The 8,645-nt window shown below is 35.5% G+C and overlaps 1 pseudogene; it reads left to right on the plus strand.

The window, feature by feature from the left end:
• The first annotated feature begins 6,793 nt into the window (after positions 1 to 6,793).
• LOC105547267 overlaps positions 6,794 to 8,645 on the plus strand; it is a 40,932-nt pseudogene continuing 39,080 nt past the window's right edge.

Raw genomic sequence — 8,645 nt, forward strand, 5'->3', positions numbered from 1 at the left:
GAAATGAACAGTAAGATATTTATAGGTAATCAAACTTCCACAAAATGCTTTTTAAAATATTGATTTGATTGATTATAACTGCATTTGAATACAGTAAGCAACTATTAGTGAAATCTTTTATAATGAGGAAATGCAAGCATTTTGCATCTCATCTGATAGCATATGTACCAAATGCATCTAAGGAGACGCTAATTCCAACGATATCATATTTCTAATATACTTTCATATGGCATAATTAAAGAATCCTGTCCTCCTTTCAATGGTGAAGTAAATTCCATGGTTTATCTCGTTTCTGTCAATGTGTTTCACTACTCATTTGGAGGCTAAAAATATATGACAAAGCAAATAAAAACGAAAGTACTGACACTGCAGTGTTGTTCCTTGAATCATTTTTATGTTCATATTTCAACTTTTACAACATTAAGTATGAAAAAGTAAAGATCCTTCATATTAAAGAAAACCAACTGTGTACTGTAAAAACACACACACACACAGAGAAAGACACACACACACACACACACACACACATCTCTTGCTAGAAAAAATAAGAACATTTATGTCACCTGAAAGTAATTGGTCATCTCTTACAAATCATTCGCCTGAAGACTAAGTAATCAACAAACTGAAATCACATTGAAATAAATGGCAATTGTTTATTAAAAGATATCAAAATAATTATGAGAACTATAGTTTCAGTTAGAAAGTGTATAAAACATAACTCATATTGCAGTCAGAATCAGCATGTAGGATGCCTCTGGACTCACTGCAGAAATTAACTCTGTCACCAATTGGACTCCTCCAATCTCTACCTGAACTCTTCCAGTTAAAAATATTCCCTCTAGTCACAATGTTTCAGATTTCCTTGTTGAAAGATGTCATTGTAAGCTAAAGCTCACCTCTCACGTCTTCCTCACATTGCTCTTAGTTCTGTCCTAACAGCTGTAACAACTAAATCCATTTTCAGTTTGTAGCCCATTAATATTTGAAAACACTTATACTGTCTTTTCTCAGACACTATAAAATAAATATCTTATTTATTTATTTATTTATTTATTTATTTATTTAGAGTCTTGCTCTGTAGCCCATGCTGGAGCGCAGTGGTCAGATCTCAGCTCACAGCAACCTGTGCCTCCTGTGTTCAGGTGATTCTCCTGCCTCGGCCTCCAGAATAGCTGGGACTACAGGTGCATGCCACCATGCCTGGCTACTTTTTTGTGTATTTTTAGTAGAGATGGGGTTTCACCATGTTGGCCAGCTTGGTCTTGAACACCTGACCTCAAGTGATCTGCCCGTCTTGGCCTCCCAAAGTGCTGAGATTATAGGAATGAACCACCATGCCCAGCCTAAAGTAAATATCTTTAGAGGTCATGGTTTTTTGTCTGTCCATCATCCATCTTTACCTTTCTGCTTCATGATAGAACTTACATTTTGTTCAATTACCTACTTTTATTTTTTCAGGTAGTTGATGCTTATCAAGAAAAGATACCACCCTAAGGTTCTGAGATTTGTCATGACCAAACTAATCATAGTAATTCCAATCACTTTGACAATAATAGATTCAGAAATCTACGCTTAAGTCAGTTAGCATTTGTCATTCACCTGGCCAAAATTATTGATTTGTGGATGAACACCTGACCTATGTCCAATCAGAGGCAAGTAAGAAAGCATCAAGTCTCACTTGCCAATGCAGTAAAGTTTTGAACAACAAGAGACCCAGTTTGGGGAATTAATGACCCCAAGGATAAAAAGTTAAGACCATGACATTGCGGAAGCACTGACAAATTGAAAGATTGAAATCTGATGTACCTCTGAACTTCAAATTATATAGGTTTACAGATTAAGATCATTTGATGGTTTCTTCCCTCTATTGCTTCTTAAAAATGTATGCATGTGTGTGTGCATATATTCCTCCTGGGGAAAAAGTTCCCAAGTCATGTAATCAATAAACATGATAATGTAAAAAACAATTTCTTTTGTTTCTATTTGTGTTATTTTCCCCACATAAACATTTCTATACAGTGAGACTGATGATGGTATAAAATGAGCAGGCAACAGTGTCACTGTGGAATGTCATTCTCACTGATTTATCCCACAACTTTCATTCCTTTGGGTTCAGATCCTGGGACATCTTGTTAAAATGTTAAAATCTTATCATAAAGGAATAGATCTATTGCTCGGCAATCCTTATCCTTAAATCATTTTATCGATAAAATCAGCTAGTCAGCCACTTAGCTTAAGCAAAAGCCCACAGAGGAAATCAACATTACCTATGTTATAATATTTCTGAGTCCATCTCTTCTACTAAGTATGAAGGCTTAGAGGCTGTTGTGAATTTAGAATTAAAAATATAAGTGACTTGGATAAATATGCATTATTATTCGCTTCCTTTAAGAGACACGGATTCCTTCGATTAAAAAGCCAGAAAGACGTTAGTTAATGTAGTACCTACCAACAACGTAAGAATCTTCGCCATTCTTTTAGAAGTCCGGTAATTTGTTTTTCTGAAATTGAATATATTTGTTTACTGTCTCGGAGAGACATATATATTTCTAGAATCTTGTGAGGCTTTGATATCCTTTGCCTGGGTACCAGACTTTTTCATGCATAAGCACTTTAATGTACTTCCAATGTTTTAGTTTGATTTTGTTCTTCCAGTGGCTGAGCAAATGGCTCATTTGCTTTTTTTTGTTGTTGTTGTTGGCAAATATCTTCCAGTTACGAGGGTTTTATTTTTTATTGCTTTTATTTGTAATCACTGTAAATGATACATTATAAATGAAACAAATGGTGTTTCTAATCAATATTTTAAGAGACATGGTATATTTATATCTAAAAAGTTAATTTCATGGATTATGTTTTTTAATTCTACTTCCTCAAATTTCCTAGAAACTTAGAATATGAAAAAAAGAAAAATTTAGAAATTATCTTAAAAACTTGTTCTTTTATTTTACAGTTTTGAAAAGAGAGAAACAGAAGCTGTGTTATTCATTTATATTCACCATATTTGTTGATAACAGAGCTAGAACACTTAAGGCAACTAAATTTTCAGTGCTATTTTACTATTGTGCCAGTTATCTATTGCAATAATAATGCTATGTCACAAACAATTAAACAATAAACATTTATTAGCTTACTAGTCTTTAGGTTATCTGAACCATTATTTTTTTATTCCAGGTTGGGCTCAACTGTTCTCATTTGTGCTTGATTATGCGTTTATGGTCAACCGATGGGCTGGCTGAGGGCTGGCATTCAGGCCTTCTTGATTGGAATCTTTCACATCTCTGGACACTGGACTTGGCTATTTTGGCTGACTGTGCCCCACATGATCTCTCCTCCTTCATCAGGTTACCCCAAGCTTGTTAACATATTAGGGGCAGCATTATGGAAGTGCGATTGAATGCACACAAGACCTCCTGAGGCTTTGGTTTGTAACTCATATACCCTCACTCTGTTGCAAGATACAAAGCCAGCTTAAATTCAGGAATTGGGGAAATGGATTTATTTCTAAAGGAAGATGGAGCAAATTCACATTGCAATAGTGTGCATAGAAAAAGGGTTAAGAATCTGATCACGTTCACAATCTTTCTACTACAAACTACACGGACTTTTTTGTTGTTCTCTATTTCCATTCCTTGAAAGCTCTCTTTATCCTCAGCTTCATGCATAACCTCAAAAGTAGCATCATCCATCCCCAAGTTCTTTGATTTTTACTAACATATGCAATGCTGACAAATTACTATTCCATAGTGTGCTTTTGGTCATAATCTATGGCATGACTCATTATCATTATGGAAGCCCAATTTTTGTCTTCTCCTTGCTATGTCATTACTATTCTACTGTATGATATTTGATATCTGATTAATCAGTTTTAGTGCAACTATTTTAAGATAAAACATTAAAAAAGTTATTTTTAAGAAAACACTTTTTTCACTCTGACAGGGAAAGCAGAACTTTTCCAAGCTGGAATTGGCCAAAGCATTAAGGTTGTCTTGAAAATGGAAACCAAGTGTAAAATCTTAAGTTGCCTCTACCTTGCTAATTAGCACTGAAGTCCTTCTTGCCCAGATACAATCCTCTTTAGTTTCTACTTAGTTTCTATGTCATGCATATATGCCTTGACAACAATAAACTGCCCAAACTTTTCCAGATTAAATTCTAACAGATAAAAAGTGACTGCAAAAATATATTATCATGTAGTTGTAAGTCCCATAAAAAAAATAAAGTTTTGTTAGGGGAAAGACAAGAAATCTTATTTTGTCATAAATTGGCTACTGTAATGAGACCTGGAGTTAGTGAGAAAGTTATTCCTTATCATTATAGTAGTTCTCAAGTGTCTTTATGGCATTAGAAAGACCTAGATTTGAATCTGAGCACAACGGTTGATTGAGTGCATGGCCTTGAACAGCTGACGTAACCTTCTTGAGCCTTAGTTTCTTTATTCATAAAATATGGCTGTTTGAAAATAGTTTGAGGAATTGGCATAGGGCTTAAACAAGGCAAAACAAAATTAGACTCTCAGAGTGCCTTTCTTGTATCAGAGGCTACAAAAACATTTGCCATTTTATAAACTGTATTAGTGCTCAAATCTACGTAAATGTGAAAGAAATGCAGATCATCTTCTGAAGTGACTTGAAATCTTTTTGACTAAGTTTTACTGGGGAATGGTGGTATATTTCTGAACTTACTTGTATTCTTCTTTGTGCTAGATTCAGCATTTTCTACTGCTACTATACCACATCATTTCTTTAAAACTCCTCTGACAGCATCTCTGAGATGAATGAATGGTTAGTGTCAGTGTTGCTGACCTATTAAGAGGACCAAATTTGGATCCAGTACAACTGATTTGCAATCTAAATCTGCCACTTACTTGCTGTATGATTTGGGTAGAAATCATTCTATCTTTCTGTGCTTAAGTTTCCAAAATAGGAAAAAGGGATGATAAAAATAGTACCTACATTATGAAGCTGATATGAATATTAAACGACTCAATGTTTTAAAGTACTTAACACAGTTCCTAATATATTAGAAGACATTAGAAGTCTTCCATCTCGTGTCATATTATTATTCTCTAAAATAAAGGGTCGTTGGCAGGGCACGGTTGCTCACGCCCATAATCCCAGCACTTTCGGAGGTGGAGGTGGATTGAGGTCAGGGCTTTGAGATTAGCTTGGGGTAACATGGTGAAACCCCGTCTCTACTGAAAATACAAAAAAATTAGCCAGACTTGGTGGCAGGCAGCTGTAATCCCAGCTACTCAGGGAGGCTGAGGCAGGAGAATCGCTGGAACCCTAGAGGCAGAAGTTGCTGTAAGCTGAGATCGCACCACTGCACTCCAGCCTGGGTGACAGAGCAAAACTCCGTCTAAAACACAGAAAAAAGCATATATATATATACACACACACACATACACACACACACATATACACACACACATATTTAAATAAATGATATAAAATAAAGGGTTGTAAAACAGATTGAGAGTAAAATAATAAGGGTTCATTGTATGTATTTGTCTAATGAACATTACAACATAGAACGTTTGCTAAATTAAGATATTACAATTTTTTTTTTTTTTTTTTGAGATGGAATCTCCCTCTTTTGGCCCAGGCTGGAGCACAGTGGCGGGATCTTGGCTCACTGCAACCTCTGCCCGCCTGGTTCAAGTGATTTTACTACCTCAGCCTCCTGAGTAGCTGGGATTACAGGTGCTCGCCACCATGTCTGACTAATTACAATTGACATTTAAACTATTTTATCAGTGATAATGGTTACTGAAAATTTTATTTCCATTTACTATCACCTGAGCACTATGTCTGACAGTTTTAACACAATGTTATGTATTTTTATTTTTGATAATATATGTTGCAAAATACCTTCTTTCTTTGTCTTATCAAACATTTAATAGCTACGGGTCATCATGGACACGCATTGGACAAACTCTAGTGAAGTGGGTCTATGTACAGTAGGACTTATGTAAGGGGGAATAATGGTGAGTAAGTATTATGGTATATACACAAGAGAATGTTACCATATTTAAGGGATGATCATCATCTATATGTCTCCCACTTTTTGTGAATTTTATTACTGATACACATCAGGGACTTTAGAGAATGGGCAAGGAGGACAAAGCATAGGAAGGAGCATTGCAACAGTTAACATTGCTTACTGAGAGGAAAGGAGAAAATCATAATTGAAGAGCTCTGAATTCACAAAGCAGAGGCAGCAGCAGATAAAAGAGGAACTCAAACAAAACACATAAAGTATACCAATTTGTTTCAGTTCAGTTCAGAGAACACTTTCAGGAGAAATTTAAATGGTTCTAATAAAAATCTAGGCTGGGCGCGGTGGCTCACGCCTGTAATCCCAGCACTTTGGGAGGCCGAGACCGGCGGATCACTAGGTCAGGAGATCGAGACCATCCTGGCTAAAACGGTGAAACCCCGTCTCTATTTAAAAAAAAAAAATACAAAAAACTAGCTGGCGGGCGCCTGTAGTCCCAGCTACTCGGGAGGCTGAGGCAGGAGAATGGCGGGAACCCGGGAGGTGGAGCTTGCAGTGAGCCGAGATCCAGCCACTGCACTCCAGCCTGGGCGACAGAGCCAGACTCCGCCTCAAAAAAATAAATAAATAAATAAATAAAAATCTATTCTACTTCAAACTACTGTATATTTTTATTTTTCTCAGCATATAAATTTTTTTCATCACCACAAAAAATATAAAATGCATATTCTATATCAATTTGAGGATACTATTTCTACTCATGTTACCATTTCACATATTACTCAATTGAAACATGGCGGTAAGACTTCTTACAGTTCTGCCAGTCCAGCTGCCTGAGTGGCCACCTACATTAAACTCTGGTTTTTGACTTCCAGAGTTAGAATACCCAGGCCACCAATGGCTCAGATTATAGCTCTTAGGTGGTGTGAAAAAGATCTTTCTTGTATTAACTGCAGAGAACAGAAAAAAGCACCTAAACCTCCAGAATCTAGGGGATGGGCACCTCATAAACCTCTTCCACAGATATATACATATACACAACAAACTGAGCTGCCATTAGCATTCAAATTTGTAGATCAAAACAAATCGTACAGGAATCAAGACAAAAAAATAAATTAGTCCAGGAAACAAAATTATGAAGCAAATAAAAGAATTAAAGCATAAGATATACTGACTTGGATGACTTTCGTGTGTCATAAGTACATCTGAATGCTTTGGATCTAGTAAATTTTCCAGATTCCATTGGTTCTGGACACACAGTTTAAAATACTTTATTGAGCATCTGTGGTGATAGAAAGGACTAAAAGTGCTGGAAGGAGGTGGTCCTGAGTACATAAAAAAACAAACAAACAAACAAAAAAAACCTTTATGTCCATATAGAACTTCCACTAATGCTAATCAGAGCCTTGCTTATAAATCTGAACACATCAAAGAGAATATATATGTATATGCATATATGTGCATATGTTTATATTTTGCTCTTGAGTTTTCACTATGAGTACACTTATAATGATGGTAAGTAGGTCTTCTTTTAAGTCACTTATAATTTAAATATATTAACATTTTTGGGCATGTAGTTTTTCAAAACTTTTAGATCATTAAAACTTTAAATTCTTATGTGGAATAATTTGCAACCTACTATAACTCTACAGATTCTTCATTGCAAATGAGACTATAAGACTTTAATTACTCATGTTTGATAATCTAGTTTGCACTTTACCAAATATTTGATATTACATTTAACCAAACCTATAAGGAGATGGAGAAAAACACAAAGATAAAGGCAATGGTTGGAGCTAAGGGTAAAGCAGAGGGCGAAGAAGGAGGAGAAAAACAAGCAGAAGGAAGAGGAATGAAACCTGTAGTTACAAGAGCATAACAGTAGTCTAGCTAGACTATGAGAGCCTCGAGAATGGATCCTTCTTCTCTTCTTTTCTTTGAATTTCTGGAATTTGGGACAATGCCAGGCACAGTGTAGGTAAACAATGCATGCTTGCTAAACCAACCTAAACTGACAGAACGACAAAGGTTAATTACTGACGTAAACAATGCCTTCACCAGTTTTTCTACCTTCTGGAGGCTTTATAGAGAAGAATTAAGCAAAATAATTTTTTAAGATTCATTTGAGTTAAAAATGACTCTGAAATAGTGTCAAATAAAGGGTAGAACTACCTATAGGGTAAAAGAAAATATTAATTGTAATAATACTAAGAAAGACTTAGAGATTGTGAACTTGGGAGAGTTATGATAATATTTCCATAATTATAAATGTAATGCAAACTGTAATGTTATATACATATATCCTATTTCTGGATCAAAGTCATATACAAAAATAATTGATAACCTAATGTTTAAGGCACAGTAAGTAAATTTAATTCTTTTAGGTTTCTGAATGCCAGTTTTTGAGGTTTGTGAAGGTAAGGAGATTCTAACCTGCCCACACTGCCACACACATCCTTCTTTGTAATGCACAATTAATGATGGAAATCTATGCCAAAAATTGTGGTGTGCTTGGCTCTGGCACCTCTATTACAATACTTGCTATAATCATCTGGTTATTTATTAATCTCCCTCACTCTCTTAGAAAGTTGTCTGCTTTTCACACTTATTTGTTTATTTCGCGAGTTCCCATGCCAGAAAAAAAA

Source organism: Mandrillus leucophaeus, unplaced genomic scaffold (assembly GCF_000951045.1).
Source record: "Mandrillus leucophaeus isolate KB7577 unplaced genomic scaffold, Mleu.le_1.0 Scaffold382, whole genome shotgun sequence".
Taxonomy (NCBI): domain Eukaryota; kingdom Metazoa; phylum Chordata; class Mammalia; order Primates; family Cercopithecidae; genus Mandrillus; species Mandrillus leucophaeus.